Source organism: Nannobrachium achirus (genome assembly GCF_963921795.1).
Source record: "Nannobrachium achirus genome assembly, chromosome: 3".
Lineage (NCBI taxonomy): Eukaryota > Metazoa > Chordata > Actinopteri > Myctophiformes > Myctophidae > Nannobrachium > Nannobrachium achirus.
The window spans coordinates 5,122,550-5,145,490 of NC_137812.1; the positions used below are offsets into that span (position 1 = coordinate 5,122,550).

Consider the following 22,941-nt stretch of genomic DNA (forward strand, 5'->3'; position numbering starts at 1 on the left):
GATCGGCTATTTTCACAATTTCTGCCTCTAATATTTGACAATTTGGACAATGTTTAATTTGTCATTTCGGAGGCATTAACAAAATCAATAACCAAAGACAATGCATGGCTATTTTTTCCAGGACCTTCCAGGACCCTTGATCAATTCCAAAACTTTTCCAGTACTGGAAAAAATATTTTTCTAATTTAAAAATATTTCCAGGAATTTCATGACTGTGGGAACCCTGTTATATGTAGAGATTTGCGTGACATATAGCCTAATGTTGGCCTCCTGGTGGCGCTATAAAAGGCAGATGTGAAAAATGCTTTTTTTCTTGGCCTCTAGTGCATAGGCACTAAAGGATAACAAAAAGCCTCAGGGCTTTGTAGAGCTTTAACCCGTAGCTACTAGGCCTACTGCAAGGGCCAACTGGGTTGACTAACATTAGTCAGACCTGCGCATGATGAATTCAATATCCAGAGCTGTTGTATCATTTTGGATATGTCAATCCATTAACATATACATTCTTTCCAGCTTTCAAAATCATAGACGAAAACTCAAACCTTGAATGCAGACCTGCATGGCGACACGATCAAAAACTGTGTAGCCTTTTCCCATTGCATACCTGGCTCTCATCACCCTCTGCCAAGTATAAGTTAGTAACCACCAAGGACGTGCTGGCCATTGGGAAAAGCGGGACAACTCCCGAACGGCCGGTTCATTCCCGGCCGGTCCATTAGGAAAAAAATATAAATAAAATGTCGGCCTTCGTTCCATTTTGGAGGCTGGACGGCCAACAAAGGAAATCGTCACAGTCAGGCAGAAACCTTGTATCTGTACAAAAATATATAAATTCTTTCGCAAAGCAAAGCCCTGCTTCATCATACAAGGCTGTTGCACAAAAGTAGTGAAAACAGCAGATCTACAAGCACACAAGGCCTCGCGGTGCGAGGCGTTGTGTGCTTGTTTGTGGGCTGTTTTCACTAGTTTAAATCATTTTTAAAATGATAAATACAAAACAAACGGTTTTGGACATACAAGGTTTCCACCCGACAACAACTAAATATAACTCATGTAATTGGCCCACTGGCTTGTCACTTGTCATGATCTGAAGTGGCAAATCTTTGAGTAGCAGCAGCGCTATAGCGCACAATGAGGGCCTCTCCAACTCTTTTTTTCCCTGGCTGAATCAGGGGCCCAGCATGTCCCTGGTAACCACCACGTGTGATGGTTCCTTAGGCGATTAACTATGCCACGCCTTAAATAAAACAATAAACTATAATTTTGAGCAGGGTTGTTTCCATTGTACTCAATCAGAAATGCATACTTTAAAAGTGCATAAGCAAACTTAACTAAACTGTTTAACATACGTTTCATGCTGTTACACATTTATAGGAACAGTCAAATGTAGAGGATAGGCTAACATACAGCACATTTGATGTTAGACAGAACATTATGTCTCCTGTCAAAATTGCATGGAGACAATGAATAATTTTTATCCCCAATTTGGGATTTCTTTTTTTATTTTTATTTTTTTGAATTTCTGTGAAGTTTAAAGTATTTTAACTGGTACAATGCCTAATGCCTAATATGTTACTTTCTTTAAAACAGAAATAACATGTTGCACCCATATAAGTATTCAACTCCATTCAGTGTCTTGGAATCAATGCAATTTACCCAAACCAGTTAGGGCATAATGTATACGACACCGCCACCTCCATAATAATTCACTACAGAAATAAACAAATGATTGACAATTGGGCTTGCAAAGCTGGTGTCATACTGGGATGCCCCTCCCCCGGCAGCCATTTTGAGAGGGTCGGGGGATATATACTAGCTATAGTAGCAGGACTTGACATTAACTTTTTGAGGCACAGTGTCATCTGGACAGTCTTTTTTTAATTATTTTTTCCTCTTTTTTTGTAGGACAAATAAATAAGACCTCCTTGGCCCCCTCCACTCCACAGTCCATAGTCTGCATTCAGCACAAAGCTGCTAGGAACATCACAGAAAAAGTGAAACCAAAAGCCACAGCTATAGTAGCAGGGCTTGACATTAACATTTTGAGGCAGAGTGTCCTCTGGACAAGTACATTTCCCTTTCATTTTTCCAGGCACAAAAGTCACTTTGTTAATTTGCCATTTCACAGTCTTTTTCATTTTATTTCTTTGGACAAATAAATAAGACCCCCTTGGCCCCCTCCACTCAACAGTCCATAGTCTATAGGCCTACAGCACAAAGCTGCTAGGAGTGTCACAGAAAAAGTGAAACCAAAAGCCACAAATACATTTAAAAATGTTCCTTAGAGCTAGTACGCTGCATGCATGCATTGAGGCTCAACTTTATTTTTTATTCGATTTTTTTGCACTGCAGAAAGGCTCATAGACAATTATAGGCTTGTCCTGTTGTCCGGGACAACTATAAATCCTTATGAACAAGTTAATTAAAAATGTACTTGACCCTGGGTGATTTAAGGAAAAATAATTAAATATACTTGTGGCTTTTGGTTTCACTTTTTCTGTGATGCTCCTAGCAGCTTTGTGCTGTATGCAGACTATGGACTGTGGAGTGGAGGCGGCCAAGGAGGTCTTATTTATTTGTCCAAAAAAATAATAATAATAATAAAAAAGATTGAAATGGCAAATTGACCAGTTACTTTTGTGCCTGGACAAGTGAATGGGAAATGTACTTGTGCCTCAAAAAGTTAATGTCAAGCCCTGCTACTATAGCTAGTATATATCCCCCAACCCTCTCAAAATGGCTGCCGGGGGAGGGGCATCCCAGTATGACACCAGCTTTGCAAGCCCAATTGAAAGAGATTGAAAAACAGAAAACAAATTAAATGAATTACTGCACGACTGTACTGAATGTTTATTTAATTTTTAATCTCAAGATAATACATTGTATTCCCCTCATGAACTTATTCCCTTTTCCCTTGCGACCCTTTTCTCTGGATAAATGGACAAACCCAGATGTAGAAGCGGTTGGCTCCTTATAGGAGCACTGCTCAAAAAGGTCTTTAAGAAAATAAGATAGTTGCAGAACTTCTTTGTTGACACTGGACTGAAGGTGGAAATGACCTTGTTTCACACTGGATTGTTATGTGCAATGACAGAAGTTACACAAAAAAAAAAAAAAAACGAACTGACCAACTGTAACTGAACTAACCCGCTTTGAAGCTTGACATCTCTGAGAACACTTCAACTGGTCATCATAGGTCATGGGCAGCTGCTGTCTCTGGTAGAGGACACATTTGAGGATCTCAGGGACAAATTGACAGCAACCATCCTGGCTCACAGTGCCAGTAGCCGGGGACCCAGTCACCAAAATGGGAGAGGACCTGTGATGTTCTGCCGTACTTTTTATTTCTGTTTTATCTATAGTTTGGTCATTAAGGTCCACAGAATGAGAGGCCTGCTCTGCCGGAAACATCGCGAAAAAATGTTATGGCCATTTGTATATTCCCTGTCCCATCGACTCCACTAGAAATATTAAAAAAAAGAAAAGAAATCTGCTTTAAGTAGCATGTGAGGGGTCAAACTAGGGGTTCTTCATGATTCTGAATCCATTGCAAGCATTTGTTTTGCATGAAGAACATTCCTTGGGCTAACTTTCGGCCCACCAAAACTGTGAACAGTGATGAGTCATCACTTTTTTTCCCCACTTTTCACAGTACGGCAGAAAATCACAGGTTCAACCCTATTCCTTGAGCTTTTGGGCTTGTGGGTCCCCGACTACAGGGAATCCACACTCTCGTCACCGCCTCAGCAGCACCATCTTGCTCGGTGGGAGTCACAACCAGGGCCTCTGGACCCTTCTGGCGGGGGCTACAATCTTGTCGAACTCCATCTGTCGAAAAGATTGTCAGTGAACACAGTTTATTCATAAGTACAGTATAGCCAGGGTTATTGTGCAGGTGCCAGTGGTTTTCAAAGTGGGGCACATAGGGTCACCAGGCACATTGTATAATATAGCATCACAATCAGTTTAACCACTTTAATCCTATTTTAATAGTCAGCCATTCAAAAATGGACGATCCACAAGCTGACAAAGCGCTTTGTTATTATTATAGAATAATCTTGTAAGCATGTTGAATCATTTAGAATTTCTTTTAACACAAATCTTCTCTTATTGGGGTCCCAAGCACAAAAGATCGGGATAACAGAGATAAAAATAATATGAAATATAGAAGTGTCCCTGTAATTGAAAATGCGGGGAATGACTACAGAGCGTTGCTGTTACTGAAAAGTAAACAGGCATCAAACAGACGGTGGAATCATTTTTGTTCACTACAGAAGACCTCAGCACGGAATAAAGCCAAAAAATATCCCAAGACTGAAAATTAATTTCAGACCAAGTCCCAATATGTGATTTTTGAAACACCAATATTTTGAAACATACCAATATTTGGGGTGTTTCGCTTAAGTTCTGAACTGCCTTCACTGAATGTGTGTGTGCCAATCCATGATTCATTTCATAGTATCTTCTGACGTTCTGTTGTATTCTATGCTAGTCTGGCCATTTCAAATACTCATATCTTGAAATTATAACTGCTTTTTAGTTTGAAATTACAACTGCTTTTTTTTTTGTTAGGAGATCACTTGACTGCAGTGTTGATTTCGTCGACTAAAACTATGACGAAAAATGTTTGTCGTTTTTTTCACTGACAAAAACAAAATAAAAACGAAATAAATACTTAGCTCAGCTGTGATGACTAAAACTAAGACTAAATACATTGACAATTTCGTCAACAAAATAAAAACTAGACTAAAATGTTAGGGAGGGACTAGTGGAGAAGAGAGTCATTTTGTGTTTGGTTGCTCTCAGGTGTTGCGTGTTGAAAATAGCTGATCTACAAGCTCTCAACGCATCGCACTGCGACGCATTGTGAGCTTGTAGATGTGCTATTTTCAGCACGCAACCAAGTGTAAAATCAGTCATTACGATGCCATCAAGGCCTGCCAAAATACATTTCAGTTGACTAAATCAACTCTAGATTTAGTCGCCTAAAATCTTATGATATTATATATATATAAAATTAGACTAAAACTAAAACTTTTCAGGTGAATAAATTATGACTAAAACTACATTTTATTCAAAAGACTATGACTAAAACGAAATCAAACTTTGCTGTCAAAAACAACAATGCTTCACTGGCGTTTTGCTGACTTTGTCATTCATCGCTACACCTCCCCCTTATTTATTTGCAGATCTGCACTGATCTCAGAAACAGCCCCTATGGAATCCTCAAGACTGAAATCAGTCCCCAGGACTGAGAACTTTAACACTGAGAATGACAGGGCACTGACAGGACACTCAGGCTCACCTTGATAAAGGAGCAATTTCCCGGTCATGAAACAACTGGAATAATGGCTGCTCTCCTCCATAGGTCCATATGCAGTGTTCAGGCCGCTCACAAAATGGCTCCCATTATGCGCACCACATGGGACTGTTGTGTGCCACTTCACAACGTACTTTGTCACTATAGAAGACAATAAATAAGAAGGCACAACATAGTTACACCAAAACATTAATAGCACTAAGAATAATTACATTATATTCAGCAATTTCAGGGAGACCATGAAGACCATGGCCGTCGTTGCCCCTCAGTTTGGCCTTGTGCCCCTCCAAAAAATGCCATGACCTGAGGCCACAGTGGCCTTAATGCCCAAGCTGACTGTACCACTTTCTCCTCTGTCTCTGTCTTGCCAACATGTAGACACCAGTGTCTCTTTCTTGTCATGTTGATGGATCAAATTGTAAATACCAATGTATTTATTTCCCAACATAGTATATTACATTTAAAATCATCCTTAACCCTTAAATACATTATTTCAATGGACTAAAATCTTGTTTTATTTGATGGCATTCCTGCCCTGGCATTTGGCCTTTGTGCCCTCAAACAATGGAAAACAACAAAGGCCTGATTATATTATAAAAGGTTAAGAGAATAAATAAACATAACAGTACTCACAGTGCAGATTGCAGAATGGGGCTTGAAACACAGTGTGTTACTGCATATTGATCCTCTTGTGGAGAGAATAGTGTCTGCTCCAGTGAGTCCTGGTGCTGCACTGCATCAAGTGAGCTATGGGGAAAACAACAAGACACAAAACATTAAAACAATTAAGAGTAACACATTTATAAAAGGGCAATTGAATACAGTTGAAAGCCGTAATGAGTCAAATCAAAACAGAATGAAAATGAGTGCCACACTGATTGGCTGAGATCATAGGTGAATTATGCAGTAAGGGCAATCTCTCTTGCCGTCCCGTAGGTTAGCATTTCACCAGGTTAGCTTTCACCAGCGTCAGCAGGTTAGCCACGGGGGAGCAGGTTAGCATTTCACCAGCGTGGGCAGATTATCATTTGCTAGGTTAGGTTAGGGTTATGGTTAGGTCTTGGTGCTACCTGCTGGTGCTCTGCCCTCCTGTGGAGACGCGACCCAACGTGTCTACTTTTATGTTTGCTCAGCTTCTTGACATTTGAAATATTCCATTTTGCACATAAACACACCAGGGACGAGCCGGCCATTAGGAAAAAAATACAAATAAAATGTAGGCCTTCGTTCCATTTTGGGGGCTGGGCGGCCAACAAAGTAAATCGTCACTGTCGGGCAGAAACCTCGTATCTCCAAGTTTCAAATTTGTACATTTTTAAAAGTAAAGCCCTGCTTCACCATACAAGGCTTTTGCACAAAAGTAGTGAAAACAGCAGATCTACAAGCACACAACGCCTCGCACCGTGCTTGTAGATCGGCTGTTTTCACTAGTTTAAATCATTTTTAAAATGATAAATACAAAACAAACAGTTTTGGACATACAAGGTTTCCACCCGACAACGACGAAATATAACTCATGTAATTGGCCCGCTGGCTTGTCACTTTGTCACAAATCTTTGAGTAGCAGCAGCGCTATCTCTCTCCATAGCGCGCAATGAGGGCCTCTCCAACTCTTTTTCCCCGGCTGAATCAGGGGCCCAGCACGTCCCTGAAACACACAGCTGGGTTCGGGTCCCGATCCCGACGACCTTCGCTGCACATCAAAACCCATCTCTCCCTGTTTCATGTCTACCTACTGTACTATCAATAAAGGCAGAAAGGACACCAAAAATATCTTTAAAAAACGCATGTAAACAGTTAATAATTAATCCAGCTACTGTCTGTAGAATCTGACAATGACGATGGATAATGATGTTTATGATGAAGAAGATATCTTACTATCATCTTTCTCCAGTATTACAGACAGTGTGACTGCTATATTCAGTCCTTGCTGTACTAACGTTTTTTTAGTTTTGGGCTTTTATACCTTATTGAGAGGACAGTAGTAGACTGACCTGAACGGGGGAGAGAGATGGGGAGTGACATGCAGCAAAGGTCGTCTGGAACGGGACTCGAACCCGCGACACGCTGTCAGGCATCAGAGCCTATGTGGTATGCGACTGGACCACTAGTCCAGTGGGCACCCGTCCTCACTGTACTAACTTAAAACAGTTTTAACCTGTTGCAATCTACCAGGTTGTATAATAATACTGCGATCTGAGAGTTAATATATGAAAGCTAGGGGGCGATAGAGACAACAGAACAAATTCATAAAAGGTTTCTGCCTAACAGCAACAATACAGTATAGCATTAAAAGGAGTCTTCAACAATTCCTTTAAAATGTATTCTTCATATAATTGGTCCATCTTGGCATCAGGGAAATGCTTGTAAGTTGGCACGATTTCCGCCTATGAAGCACATTGGAGGGATACGGGCAGTTCAGAATACTCAAGCCAATAATCTTAATATCAGAACAGTCAGATTTATTTTTAGGCACTCTTACGTGACTGCAGCTTGCTCAAGTCCTGCTTCTGCATGTGCAGCCGGCCAAACTGGGTGCCGAAGAGGCGAAGACATTATGGGAGATGTTCTTCTTCTTGGGCTGCAAGAGGGATGGAGACAGGAGTTGGGTATTATTGTATGACTGGTATATTATGTCCAGGGACGTGCTGGCCATTGGGGCAAAGCGGGATAACTCCCGAACGGCCGGTTCATACCCGGCCGGTCCAGGCCGGCCATTAGGAAAAAATGAAAAATAAAATGTCGGCCTTCGTTCCATTTTGGGGGCTGGGTGGCCAATAAAGTAAATTGTCACTGTCGGGCAGAAACCTCGTAACTCCAAGTTTCAAATGTGTAAATTGTTTCGCAAAGCAAAGCCCTGCTTCATCATACAAGGCCATTGCACAAAAGTAGTGAAAACAGCAGATCTACAAGCACACAACGCCTCGCGGTGCGAGGCGTTGTGTGCTTGTAGATCGGCTGTTTTCACTAGTTTAATTCATTTTTTAAATGATAAATACAAAACAAACGGTTTTGGACATACAAGGTTTCCACCCGACAATGACGAAATATAACTCATGTAATTGGCCCACTGGCTTGTCACTTGTCATGATCTGAAATGGCAAATCTTTGAGTAGCAGCAGTGCTATAGAGAGAGATCTCTCTCTATAGCGCAATGAGGGCCTCTACAACTCTTTTTCCCGGGCTGAATCAGGGGCCCAGCACGTCACTGATTATGTCATTGGGGAGGGGGGGTGGATTATTCTGGCTTTGTGGTAATAATGACCTTTCCAGCACTTAGAAGGAGCAATGTACAGGACCCAGGGTTCCCCCACATTTTTACCAATGAATTTCCAAAACTTTTCCAAACCTTTTACAGAATATTTAACCCAATTTCCAGGACTATATAAATAACAATAATTCAGCTCAATAACGAGTCGCTTACTCCTATGCGCAATGCCCAAAGACAGGTAGTGTATGGCAGTGGTTCTCAACCTTTTCAGGCCGTGACCCCCGAAATAATCATATTTGAACTGGGGACCCTGACGAGCACTAAGAGTTGAGGAATTTTGTATAACACTGTTTTATACGCGAGGCGTTGTGAGCATGTAGATCGGCTATTTTCACAATTTCTGCCTCTAATATTTAACAACTTGGCCCATGTTTAATTTGTCATTTCAGAGGTATTAACAAAATCAATAACCAAAGACAATGCATAGCTATTTTTTCCCAGGACCTTCCAGGACCCTTTATGAATTCCAAAACTTTTCCAGTACTGGATTTATTTTTTTTCTAATTTCAAAATATTTCCAGGAATGTCATGACCGTGGGAACCCTGTGTTTAGCAAATTACCTGGAGCTCTGTTTTCCACTCGTTGACGACCTCTACATTCGTGGCCATGTGCTGCATGATTGGCTGTAGGTGAGCCTCATCATTAATAGTACTGCTCTGTAGGAGTCTGTAACACACATGTAGCAAAAACAACTAGAACCAAAATACAAAGTGTCCAGCAGGCCATCTGTACTAATATATAAGCCAACATATCCCTGTCCCTCCATTGCTCCTAGTCAACTCACCCATGACAGGCCATCCAGCAGCAGCTGGGAGAGGAACAGGGAAGCAGCAGTGATCTCAGACGGCCGGGGGTCGAGGAACGTCAGCTCCATCGTGTGCATCTCCATAGTAGACTGGAACAAACAAACACTATTTAAAATACTGCTTGCAAATACAAATTCCAACAACTCTGAACATTTATTTTAACCACAGACAGGTTCACTGAACCTGTGTTCACTGTCAGCCCAAATCTGATTATTATTATTATATCCAGAATGGAAATAATTAGCATCATGCAATCATCAGATATAATTTGATGGAGTGAAATGTGATTTGATTACTAAATGTGTGTTTCAATTTACGATTTAGGCATTTTGCAGACACACTTAAAGAGGAGAACCACCCATTTTCAAATTGAACTGTCATTAATATACCTTTAAGTTTGAGTTGTTATGTGGAAATAAGAAAAAAGTCCCCCCCTTCTGCGTTGCCTAAGAACTGGAGGATTGACTGGAGGGTTGCTATTGTATTAGATATTATCATTCATTGTTCATCATTATTTGTTGCATTCCTAAAACATCACAATACTTCTCTGCTCTATTGATAAATTGGATTCGGGAAATGTTGGATAATCACACCGTTACTAGTCAAATAGAAAATAATTTATTAAAAAAGAATCATGTCAGATTGAGGACCGATGCAGAATAACCTAATGTCATATAACCTGTCACTCATCTCCCTTAAACAATCACATTGATGTATATGTCGCCTTTATAAGATTCAAAGCCTTGTTGTATCTGTTAACAATCTCAGAGCAGTTAATTATGCATGGCTCATTGAATACAAAACACACTGGGAGGATTTTCTACCAGTGCAACTAGACAACGTGGGCAATTGAAAAGAAATGTAATAAAGTATTACACTTAGGCTTGTCATGATACTGGATTTCTAACTTCGATACAATATTTTGAACATTTTCGATACTCGATACCATTTTCGATACCACGCAACTACAACTATTTTAGTGCAAAAAATGTTAATTTTCATTTAAAGAAAAATACAGAACTTCTTGAGGTAGATGGTAGTGCACTTTTTAAAGGCCTGCCTTTGATGTTTTCACATTCTAAGTACAAATAGGCCTTTAAAATAACTAGGAATAAGCCAAAATAGGAAGGATACACATAAAAGTAACGTTGGTGTAAACACCAACGAGAGGTAAAACGGAGTATCGATATTATCTATACTATGGAAAAGTCATATTGAAAATCAATACTATATTCAAAATCGATACTTTTCGATAAATCGATATCTTTGACAACACTACACTACACAGAGGCAAATATTGTACTTCTCCATTACAATTCTTTGACAACTTTAGCTACTAGTCACTTTGTAGATTTTGATTACTATTACAAAACATACACTATAATGAGGGAAAACTGAAAGTGGAGTCCAATTTATTTGTATAGTCCTTAAAAAACAGACTTTTTTACCCTATCGATTACTCACCGCATGGAGACGTTTCGAGAATTCATGGATTGTTTGGGTTTTGTTGCATTCCTTTGCCAATAATTTGATCTCCATAGGGATTAGGGAAGAAAAGCAGGCTCTTAGTGTCTCCATAGGGAACCAATGCTGGTCATCAAATTATTGGATTAGGAATGCAAAAAATATATATATCCATGAATTCAAGTCTGCATGGGGTGAGTAATCAATAAAAAATAAGTTATATTTGGGGTAAACTACTCCTTTAACCCCTCACATGAAAGGTAGAAAAAGGAGAGGGGTAGACTTTGTGTCTTTTAATTTAACTTACAGTACATCCAGCTTGGGGAAGTGGTGAGGATTTGGCTGAGTCTGTCATGGTAGTTCTGCTATGTGAATTTGACTCTCCGCATGTACTGTAGAAGTGTCAAATGCGATGGATCTGGTAATGTTTGTGCATCACTGTGGGAGTCTTCCGCTGAGTTTTAGATAAAGTCAAGTCGATGAACTCCTGTATGGAGGAAGGAGAGCAGCATTAGATGGGTGACAATGATGCTTGTTGCTGCCCCGGTGAACAACTAGCAATGCTGAACAGCAGGTACCACTTTATGTCATGGTCAGAGCTCATGATTAAAATGTAATCTTAAAATGTACAATTACAATTTACAATTTAGGGATTTAGCAGACGCCCTTGATCCAAAGCGACTTACAATAAGCAGGTAATACATCAATATAACAAGCAAGATAATATGTCAGTACATGTCATCAACAGCAATACAACAAATGCATAGGAATATCAATCTAGAAAAACATTAACATAGGTAGACCACGCATGTAAGCAGTAAAAATACTTTTCTAAAACCTAAAAAATGCTATCTAACTACATGTGTGGTCATCGAGGGAAGGGAAGGGTTACAGTAGTGCTATGGGTTTAGTTTGGAGTCTGAAGAGGTGAGTCTTCAGTCCACGGCGTAAGCTATGGAGTGAGTCTGTAGTTCTAAGTGCGACAGGGAGTTCCACAGTTAACCACTTGAACCGTCATTAATAAACTTGACCTTGGCTTTCACTCTGTACTTAGGCTGCTCTTTTTCCCCTCTACACCAAAGCTCTTTGCCAAAAATAGCCGATCTACAATTCCACAATTTGGGGGCCAGGAGGGCAAATTGTCTAGGGTTTTTTAGAGGGGCTTCTGTCAGCATCCTTGTGTTGGAGTTTACAACTGTAGTTTCCACCTTTCCAACATTTTGCAAGCATAGGAGTGGGCTCATAACTGCTGTTATAAACACATACATTTGATGCTCCTTTTATTCTCTCTTTGCTCTTTTTTGCACTCTTTTTACGTAATTATTATGCTATTGTTATTATCTAAGCTGCAGCATTGTCTGAAGGAAGCCAAACCAAAATAAGTTTTATTCTTATGTACCGGTAAACAAGATGTAACAATAAAGTACAACATTGATAACTCGTAAGTGTCATAAGTGGACAACAGACACCCAAAAAATACTTCAATGTTTAATGGTTACAATTTAATGTACAGTCTGTATACCAATACTGGAACCCAGTTGGAACACATTTTTGAGTATCTAAATTAAATGTTTGAGTCTTGTTGCAGTTAGTATGCCACATGATCTTTGATGATGTTTGTGTGTGTATGAGTATGTGTGGATATTATAATATAATATCCACATGAATTATGTCGTTGTGTATATTATACACATACACAACATAATTCAACATCAATACCCAATCTGAGAATTTAAACCATATAGCTACTCTATTACATTACAACACAGTCAAAAGCCATATCATTAGACAGCTTGGCATGCCACTACTTTGAAGTTATACATTTCAGCCATTTGGAAATAGACAATCTACAAGCTCACCAGCGTTATGAGCTTGTGGATCTGGTATTTTCAAAAAATGTATCATTTTTGATAACTTGAAATAGGACATCATGCACAATGAGTACTTTATCTTTTGCTACTTTAACTATATTTTGATGCCAATACTTTTGTACTTGTATTCAAGTATATTTTGAAATCCGAACTTCTACTTGAAACAGTATTTCTACACTGCAGGATTGATACTTTTACTTGAGTAAGACATTTGAATACTTTTCCCACCACTGTTTTTTGACCCATACAAGTCTGTAACTCTGACAGTGTACAAATGGAAACATTGGTCCCATTACATGTGTACACTGTCAGAGTTAAGGGGAGACCTTGGAATGTAAACGTTTGAGAAACACTGGTTTAAACGTCCGTTCACATCAACACACTGATGGTGTGTGTAATAATAATGTGTCACAACACGGGTCTCGTGTCTCAGCTGAGCTCTGATGACAACTCAGGCATTTAAACCACATAAAGACCGTTCAAATTACAAAACCAACGCAGCGGTATCACCTCCGACGGTCTACGAAACGCCAGTGTGAACGAAACAAACGTACCTTTGCGGTGGAAACCACCATAATCTTCTTGAAGTTATAAAGTGCCATGTTGTTGTCAGGACTGCGTGGCCTGCCAGTCAGCTGTTGTTGTTGTTGTTGTTGTTGTTGTTGTTGTTGTTGTTGTTGTCCCGACCGGAACACAGAGGAGCTGAGGAAGCGGGGTGTAAGGGTTTCCCTGCACTGCCCCCTGGTGGACTTGTGTGGAACACATATAGTTTGGAAAATATATAGAAACTAGAAGATCTACAAGCTCACAAGGCATCACATCGCAAAGCACTGTGAGCTTATAGATCTGCTATTTTCAAATGGCCGAAATGCATACAGGGCTGAAGTGGTTAGTGTATGTTTTGTAATAATAATCAAAATCTACAAAGTAGTAACTACATTTAAAAAAGAAAAAAGGAAAAAAAAGTGGAGTAAAAAAAGTACAATATTTTTTTCTCTGAGACAAAAAGTGTACTTAAAGGGTATTATTAACATACATTATGAATCAATGACCCTATCATATAACATCTAAATATACAGGTAATATCAATCTGTTTTAGTTATTAACATACATTATGAATCCATGACCATATCATAACATCTAAATATACAGGTAATATCAATCTGTTTTAGTTATTAACATACATTATGAATCAATGACCCTATCATATAACATCTAAATATACAGGTAATATCAATCTGTTTTAGTTATTAACATACATTATGAATCCATGACCCTATCATAACATCTAAATAGGTAATATCAATCTGTTTTAGTTATTAACATACATTATGAATCCATGACCCTATCATAACATCTAAATATACAGGTAATATCAATCTGTTTTAGTTATTAACATACATTATGAATCCATGACCCTATCATAACATCTAAATATACAGGTAATATTAAACTGCTTTGTTTCAGATCACAGTTTGCGAGCTTTTGGAGCGGACCATTGAGCGTGACGCGCGAGCCAGCCGCGCGCACGCTGATTGGCTCTGCGCTGCGTACATAAACCCTGCTCAGACGCTGAACGGGCAGTCGCGCAGTTGAGCGGACAGTCGGCGGCCACGCGCAGCAGCAGCAGCAGCAGAAGAAGATCAACAACATATCATCACAGTCAAGTGTCAACGACACAATGTCACTTCATATCTTCATATCTACAAGCTTCAAATGTTCCTTTTTGCCTGCCTTTTCCCTGCTTCATCACACAAGACTGTCTCACAAAAGTAGTGAAAACAGCAGATCTACACGTTTCCCCCCTCCACTAGTTTAAATCATTTTTAAAATGATAAAAACGAACGGTTTTGTACTTGGTTTCCACCCCGACAACAACGATGTCCTCCAAGCCTCCGACCATCAACTTGAACTCCTGAATGGATGAATGATGCTCGTCTCTCCACTGTCGCCAGCAGAGGGCCCTCCAAGCATAGGAATCAATCGACGCTCGTTCACTAGGCTACTAGACCTGTGAAATTCACATTTTGGTCACAACTAAGGTAAATAAATACTAGTTTTTGTTGTTGTTGTTGTTGTTAGGAATTCGGCACGTTTATGGTTTATGGTTATGTGGTGTTTGTGTGTTTACATTTAATACTAGTAATTTAGCCTTGGAGGCCACACAGCACCATCGACTTTTCAGTTGATCACAGTCATCTGGTCGTGTGATTCGTGTCATATTTAGCTGTTGAGTTAGCTTAGCTAGCTAGCAGTTGCTGCCGTAAACAATCACGTTCAACTGTCCGTCCCCATTGATTCCCAAAGCCTATTTAAAACAAGACAACTGATCTCTGTGTTGAAAGTTTGAAACCCGGAAGTTAAACGACAAAACGTTATTATTTTGAACAACAATGATTTAATGAGGCTAATAAATGTTAATATTTAATGTCAGTTGCAATAATATCAACGTAAACGTAATACTTTCAAAACGTCGCAGAGGCCCGTTGCTATGGTTACCGCACCGTGTGTGTTTTTGAACTTGGCGGACCAATGAGAGTGACGCGCGGCGCGGTGACGTCACTGCGGAGAAGGTTCGGGAAACTTCGGGCGCTTCCGGTCACAACGGGTCGGGTTGCCATGTCCCCTTATTGTAAGCGACGTTGGGCTTGTTTTTCTGTACATTTTGTAAATGATTGGTACTTGTTAAGTTGTTATTTTTCAAAAGTGTGAGCTTGTTTGATTGGCTCTTTATCTTCAAAGCGTTCACGTTTCCGCGGACCGTTGCGCCGTTGCTATGGTGGTTGCTATGTACAGTACGTCACTTCATGAGGCCTGTAGTCGCTTGTTTTCGTGGACTTGGTTGCTTATTTCACCAGCTAAATCTGGCAAGCAACGCTGAGACCACGGTAGCCATAATGAAGGGAAAATAATCAAAATATTAAGGATCTACTCGTTTAAATCCACTGGTTCTCAAACTGTTTCATGTCAAGGACCCCCAAATTGACAATTACTAGCCCCCATGTGAAAAGATAAGCCAGGGACCCACATAAGAGAAGATTTTTACAGCTCTAGCAGTGATTCTCAACTATTTCAATTTCATGGACCCCCAGTTTGACATGTATGGCTACGCTACGGACCCCCATTTAATGGTAGCCTATTTCTATTTCTGGGACACCAATTTATTTTGTAAAATCAATGTTAATTCAACTCTGAGAGTGCACTACAAATGAAACCAAATGGACGCTAACCATGACGCTAACCCATTTGGTTCCATTCGTATCTGGATCTGCTCGTTTGACCAGTGGAGGGCGTTAAAGTTCTCACTTGTGTCACGTTAGAAAAATGCTAATAACAGTTGTGCTGTAAGACTTTTTAGTTGGTTAAGATCTTATTAATGGTTGGTTGTTGGACATGGTTAAATGAGTTTGGAATCATTGAGATCCTCTAAACGGTTGGTTGTTTGTTTGACATGGTTAATGTGTTGTTGAGGCTAGATTAATGGGTCATATAATATTTCATCTTTATGCATAATTACATTTTTAACAATGGTTTTCATGTTGTTTTCAAGTGTTAATTGTGTTATCTTTGTCTTGTAATCTGTACCTAATTAATGTTTCCCTTTTAACTGTATTGTGCTGGTGTTGTACTGTCATTATAGATTATATTTGTATTTATAACCCATTTAGAACGGGTACACCTTATAGTGTATCATTATTTTATGCTTTAACTATTGAAAAATAGCAGATATACAAGCTCACAGCGCGGCACCGAGTGCCGTGTTGCGAGCTTGTAGATCTGCTATTTTTGAAAAATAATGAAAATTTGAATTTTGACCTGATTCTATAAGTGTCTTTTGAATCCTTCTAAGATTTTGGGAAAAACCCTATGTTTCTATGTCAGCAATCTGGCCAGCCATCATCAAAGAAAAGGTCCTTTTCACTTAACTGGAGCTCAGTTAGTCTGTTCTTGAGAGACTGCTAGGTCAGTGGTTCTCAAAGTTTTTCATGTGAAGGACCCCCAAAATGATTTTTATTTGGCCACGGACCCCATCTCAAAATATTTAGTTCCAGGGACCCCCCAGAAGCAACATTTGAGTTACAAACTTTGAAAATACATATATTGAAAGATTTGCACACATTTTCACAACTTACAAGCTCGCAGCTGTGAGCTTGTATATCTGCTATTTTTCAATAGTTAAAGCAGTTAATAATTCTAGGCCTAAAGGGTGTTACTGGTATTATGATGATGGAGAAAAGTTGGGGTATAATCTGAAGGCATTGAGATCATTTCAAGCCCTCATTACAAGGTCAAATAAAAGCTGATGGCTGACATGTTCCCAAGGCCAAAGTTAATTTCAGATGAATATTTTATAATGCCACCTTCTAGCTTGAAAACTAGTGGGAAACAATATCATATCATAAGAGTCATAGCTTGTTAACTGGTAATTATGAAAACATTTCCTTTCAATACAGTACTATATGATTTATCTTTATGTAGGTGTGATCTAGGTACGGTATGAAACAATGTCCACTTAACTGTATTGTTTTCAATAGTAGGCCTATATTTGATTGTGTTTTGTGCTTGCGGTGTCTGTTTGTAATGTGTTTTATAATCATTTCATTTTGTGTCATTTTACAGGCAGAAGCTGAAATGGAGAAGAAGGGAAGCTGAAAGATGGAAGAGGAGTATTGAAATTGTAACGAGAACTTGAATATGGAGAGAAGTCGAGTTATTAGTTCGATCTGAAGGCATTGAGATCATTTCACTCCATCAGACAAGGTAAGATAAAAGCTGATCTCTGACATGTTCACAAGGCCAAAGATAATCTCAGACGAACATTTGATATTTGATATGGGGCCGCCCTAGTGTCGTGGTTAGGTCGACGTCAGCAAGGAAATGCGGTCGCAAAAGGCCCCTTATTGTAAATCACTCTGGATTAAGAGCGTTTGAAAATATGTTCTTTGATCTGCATTTGAATGTGTTTGTAACCTATGTGTATAGCTTTGGTGTACAGATTATTGATGTTTGGATTTCATAGATTTTTCCAAATAGGTTCTTGGTTTACCTACTGTACGTTTTTAGTCCAAAGATAATTGTAGATTAACTACGTTCAAAATGAATAATTCCACAGGAGGACGTAAAATAATGTAATAGAAGTCGTTGCTTTATATAGGAAAAAAAGGTAACAAGAAAAAAAGTACAGAGATCCTTTGTAAATACATCTTTTGTTGGCTTTTAGTTCTGCTGCTCTGCTGCTACTCAGTTACTAGTCAGGAAGTAAACTCTCTAACTCCCGGTCTTTTTTTACGCTACGCTTTATGGGAGTTGAAGTTAACTAGACAATTCAAGCAAATAGAAAATCGGTCTCAATTCCTTTTAAACCCAAACACTGTATTATGAATTCAATTCTTTTTAACTGTAAATAGCAACTTTTAACTCTGTAAATATCAATAATCAATAGCAGCTTTTTAACTCAATCCAATGTCATGACATATAATCACAATGAAATATTATAACCATAATTGAACTTAATTAACTCAGTAATAAGTTACAACATCCTCCCCCCCCCATGAACTACTGTTCATTAAATCTCAAGACAGTACAATAACTGAACAGGTCTTCTTAGCAAAGTCCCGGAGGGAGTGCGGACCATGCACGACCTGACAAGTCCATCTCGGCCTGTAAACAGTTCTGTGATTCTTCCCAGTTTCCAGGTTTGTCTGGGGGTATTGTCTTCTCCGATGAACACCACGTCACCCACTTTCACTGGGGTGGGTGTCGGTGTGGCACAGCGGTGTGCTGACTTCAGGTCTAACAGGTAGTCCTTACGCCAGGCGTTCCAAAAGCTGGTTGTTAGTCTCTGCCTGTACTTCCATCTTCGAGTGATCTCTGCCTTGTTGGCAGTTGGGTGCTGTGTGTCAGCAGGGAAGGGCTTGGGTGGCAGAGAGGTCAGTCGTTTTCCCACCAGGAAGTGGGCTGGGGTCAGTGGCTGTGGTTCATCCACTTCATTGTTCACAAAGGTCAGCAGCCTTGAGTTTACGATAGCCTCCACTTCGGTCAGTACTGTGCACATCTCTTCAAAGTTGAGTGAGGCTCTCCCAAGGACTTTCTTCAGGCAGGTTTTTACTGATCGGACGAGTCTCTCCCAGAATCCACCCCACCAGGCTGCTCGCTCTGCGATGAACTTCCAGATGACGCCTTTTTCTGAGAAGAACTCTAGTAGCTGGGGTTCTTTGATAGCTTTCCACAGCTCTTTGAGGTCCTGATCAGCTCTCTTGAACGTTCTGGCATTGTCTGAGTAGATTATTTTGCATAATCCTCTTCTCGCGATGAATCTCTTCAGCGCTAACAGGAATGTCTCTGTTGACTGATCTGAGACCAGTTACAGGTGTACTGCTCTGGTTACAGCACAGGTGAATAGTGCAATGTATGCCTTCTTCACAGAGTCATCTGCCTTCACATAAAGCGGCCCTGCAAAATCCACACCTGTGACTTCGAATGGTGGGGATTCAGTTATTCTGTCTTTGGGCAAGGGCGCAGTAATCTGCTGTGCAGCTTTTGCTTTGAATCGTTTACATCTGGCAACAGTGCTCTTGACTAGCTGCCTGGCACGCAGGATCCAGTATCTCTCTCTCACTTGTACGAGAGTGTCTCTCACTCCTGAGTGCATCACTTTTTCATGACAGCTCAGTATCAGCAGTTCTGAGTATCTGTTTTTATTGGGCATAATCCATGGGTGCTGCTCTCTGTATGTGAAGTCGGATGCTGCAGCCTTCCTCCCACACTGAGCAGCTCGTGCTCATCCAGGAAAGGTTTGAGTTCTTTGATTTTACAGTCATTGTGCAGGGCATTTCCTGTCTCCAGTTGTTTTATTTCTTGGCTGAAGCTCTGTTTCTGTGTTGTCTTGATCCAGTATTTTTCTGCCTCAAAGAGCTCATCAGCAGTCAGTTCTCCTCTTGTCTTTGTTTTGCTTTGAGCATTGGCTATGAATCTCTTCATCCAGGCTGTTACTCTGAGGACTCTTTTCAGCTTGCTGTATCGTTCCAGTTCTAACACTGGTTCAGTGGCGTCTGTGTCGTTGGCAGCAAGCTGCACAGTCATCTGTTGGCTGGACTTTAGTTCTGCATTCACTGCAACATAGTCGTGTTCAGTCCCCTCTGACTGATCAGGTGATGTCAGAACGCTGGGCCCGTTCCACCATAGCTGGTTCTGTATCAGGCTCTCAACACTTTGTCCTCTTGTGGGGAGGTCAGCTGGATTGACCTTTCCTGCGATGTGAGACCACGTCTCAGGGTTGGATCTCGGTCACTCTGTTTGCAACAAACTGTTTCCACTTCTGAGCTGAGCTGCAGATCCAATGCAGTGTAATCATAGAATCTGTCCACATTCTTATCTGGTTTGGTTCCAGTTTTAGAGTAGTCATCAAGTTGTTGGCTAGTCTCGCTCCAATCACTGCTCCCATGAGCTCCAGGCGTGGCAGTGTCATTTTCTTGAGAGGGGCCACCCTAGATTTGGATGCGACTAGGCTCATTGTAGGTTCTCTTTCCGGTGATTCACTTTGCAGGTAAGCTACCGCACTGCTAGGCTCTTTCACTTGCGTCGCAGAACACATTATGATGAGTTAGTCATCCATTTGCAGAGGTCCATGCCTGCAGTAGACAGCATTTGCTTAGCAGTTGTTGTCACATGGTAGGCCTCTTCAACACTGTGCGTACTGGAGATGAAATCCTCCACGTAAAGTGACTCTCTTACTGTCTCTACAACCTGTGGTTGTTCTCTTTCATATTGTTTCAGGTGCTTTCTGATTGTTGCTGCGAGCAGGAATGGACTGGGGGAGGCTGCGAACACCACTCTGGTCATCCTCAGCACACGCAGCTCTCCATCCTCTTCTCCACTTGGTGGGCCTGTGAGCCACAGGAACCTGACTGCATCTCTGTCACTCTCCACTAGGGAGATCTGCAGGAAGGCCTTTTTTATGTCTGCCATGAAGGCTATTTCATGTTTTCTGAATTTAATGAGGACACTGAGGAGGTCTGGGTTCAGATTTGGTCCTGTGAGCAGACAGTCATTGAGGGATGGGGAACCATCTTCATGAGACGACGCATCAAACACCACCCGCAGCTTTGTTGTCACTTTGTCTTCTCTGAGTACTGCGTGGTGTGGTAAGTAGTATTTCACATTGTCTGCACTTGCGTTGTCCTTTGGCACATCCTCTGCGATGTTCTGCTGTAAATAGTCCTCCACTACTTCATTGTATCCGCTGTAGAATGTTTCTTTAGTCTTTTCTTCAGACATTCAAATCGTTTTTTAGCAACTCTGTAGTTGTCTTTGAGCTTTGCTCTTTCTGGTGTCCATGGCAACGCCACGTGGTAGCGTCCATCTTTGAAGGTTGTGGTTCTCTCGAACATCTGCAGAGCCTCCTCTTCAGCTGGGTTCTGTGTTTGCTCACTTGTGATACCCAGAGACTCAATTTCCCAGAATGCACGTAGTTGCTTGGAGACAAGTGTGTCCTCTTCAAGTTGAATGAACATGCAGGTTGCCTCTGCAACACTTGACATGAACACTGGTCCCTGCACAGACCATGCAAAGGTGCTCTCCAGAGCTACTAATGTCCCTGTCAGTGTCTCCACTTTTCCTGAGACTATTTTCCAGTAGTAGTCTGCTCCTATCAGTACAGAGAGCTCAGGATCATGGTCATTGTCTGGGAAATCTGCTAGTTTTTGTCCCTTTCTCTTGAGCTCATGTTGAATCTGGTCACCAGGAACCTTCATCACAGCTGTGCAGACCTGTGGGGTTTTTATGACCTCAATTTTAAATTTCTGCTGATTATCCCAGACATTTTCCAGTATTACTCTCACTGTGTTGCGTTGTGACATTGTGGGAACAGAGGAGCCAAACGTGTGAAGAGTGAGTGTCTCTTGTCTTATTATTGGTAGGTTCAATACTGACTCCCTCCATCGAGTAAGCAGCGAGCTATTTTTCTGCCTAATGGGCCAGCCACCCATGCCTTGGCAGTCTGTAGCAGCACAGTGTTCTATCCACCAGGTTTCATTTTCACTGAGTGAGGAATAACTGAGGAAACAACAGCATCTTCTGTAACAGTGGGGGGCTGCACCTCACTTTTCTCACCAGTACACACAGCAATGTGATGTCTCCTTCCACAGTTTTCACATGACACATCTTTCATGTCTTTGCAATGTGTTTCTGTCCCAAACACACAAAGCATCTTCCCATTTTCTTTATGTTCTCTTTGCGTTCAGGAATGCTGTGATTTGGGTAATTTTCTGATTTGTGCTCTGCACTGTCAAAAAAGAAACAGTTGTGTGTCTTCTGGCTGGGCTGTGTTCAGTGCAGCAGCAGATTGCATGCTAGGTTTGTTCAATTTTGTGTCATTGAAGGTGGACTGCTTCCATGTCTTGCTTTCTGGTTTCTGTTCTTTCTGGGTGTATGATGTGTGCAGTGCTCTTTCTCTGCTCTGAACCTCATTCTGTAGGAATTTGACAATTTCATCAACCTTCCATTCATCATCACTTCCCCTCTGATGACTACATTCAAGAGCTATGTCATCTGGAATCATCTTCATTAAAATTGGACATAGTAGGCTTCCATAGGAGTCTGACACTACACCCAGTGACTCCAAGCTCCTAATTTGAATTTCACATTCATCATATAGCTGCCTTAATGCATGCACATCAGAGGATTTCTTCACAGGATTTAGGTTCAGCAGCCTTGACATGTGAGCACTGATCACTAGATCTTTCCTTCCAAATCTACTTTTTAGCAGAGTAATTGCGCTGGCATCAGTAAGCATCAGCCCTGCAACTGCTTTTGCAGCTTGTCCAGAGAGATATGTTTTCAGGTAGGTAAACTTCTCACGTTTGCATAGTGCATCATTAGTGTGAATAGCAGTCTCATACTGGCTCCAAAACTCATGCCATCTACTGACATCTCCGTTGTATTTGTCAATAATCAAGTTGGGCAGCTTCACAGACTGCTGTGTGCTAAATGAGTTAGCTGAGTTTGCGTCGCTCACCCGTTGCTGCGTCGGTGCTTGGCTTTGATCGTCCCTTCTCTTTCTCATGAACTGTGCGCGGCTCTTAAACGAGATGACAGGTTGCTTGTAATCCTCGGTAGTTTCAATCTCGTTCTCCAAGTCATCCAACGGCGTGAGCTGCTCGATTGCATAGTCGAGTTCAAGTAGGCTTTCTACCTTCACGGCCAACATG

General features: G+C 40.8%; 1 long non-coding RNA gene across 1 annotated transcript; it reads right to left on the reverse strand.

The window, feature by feature from the left end:
- Positions 1-2,902: 2,902 nt before the first annotated feature.
- LOC308281742 lies at positions 2,903-13,380 on the reverse strand. Its single transcript, XR_013961868.1, has 8 exons — positions 13,288-13,380; positions 11,170-11,349; positions 9,377-9,487; positions 9,153-9,258; positions 7,803-7,901; positions 5,954-6,067; positions 5,306-5,461; positions 2,903-3,828 (listed from the first exon to the last, which is right to left on the reverse strand). It is a non-coding gene; the product is annotated as an uncharacterized lncRNA (long non-coding RNA).
- Between the last annotated feature and the right edge of the window lie 9,561 nt (positions 13,381-22,941).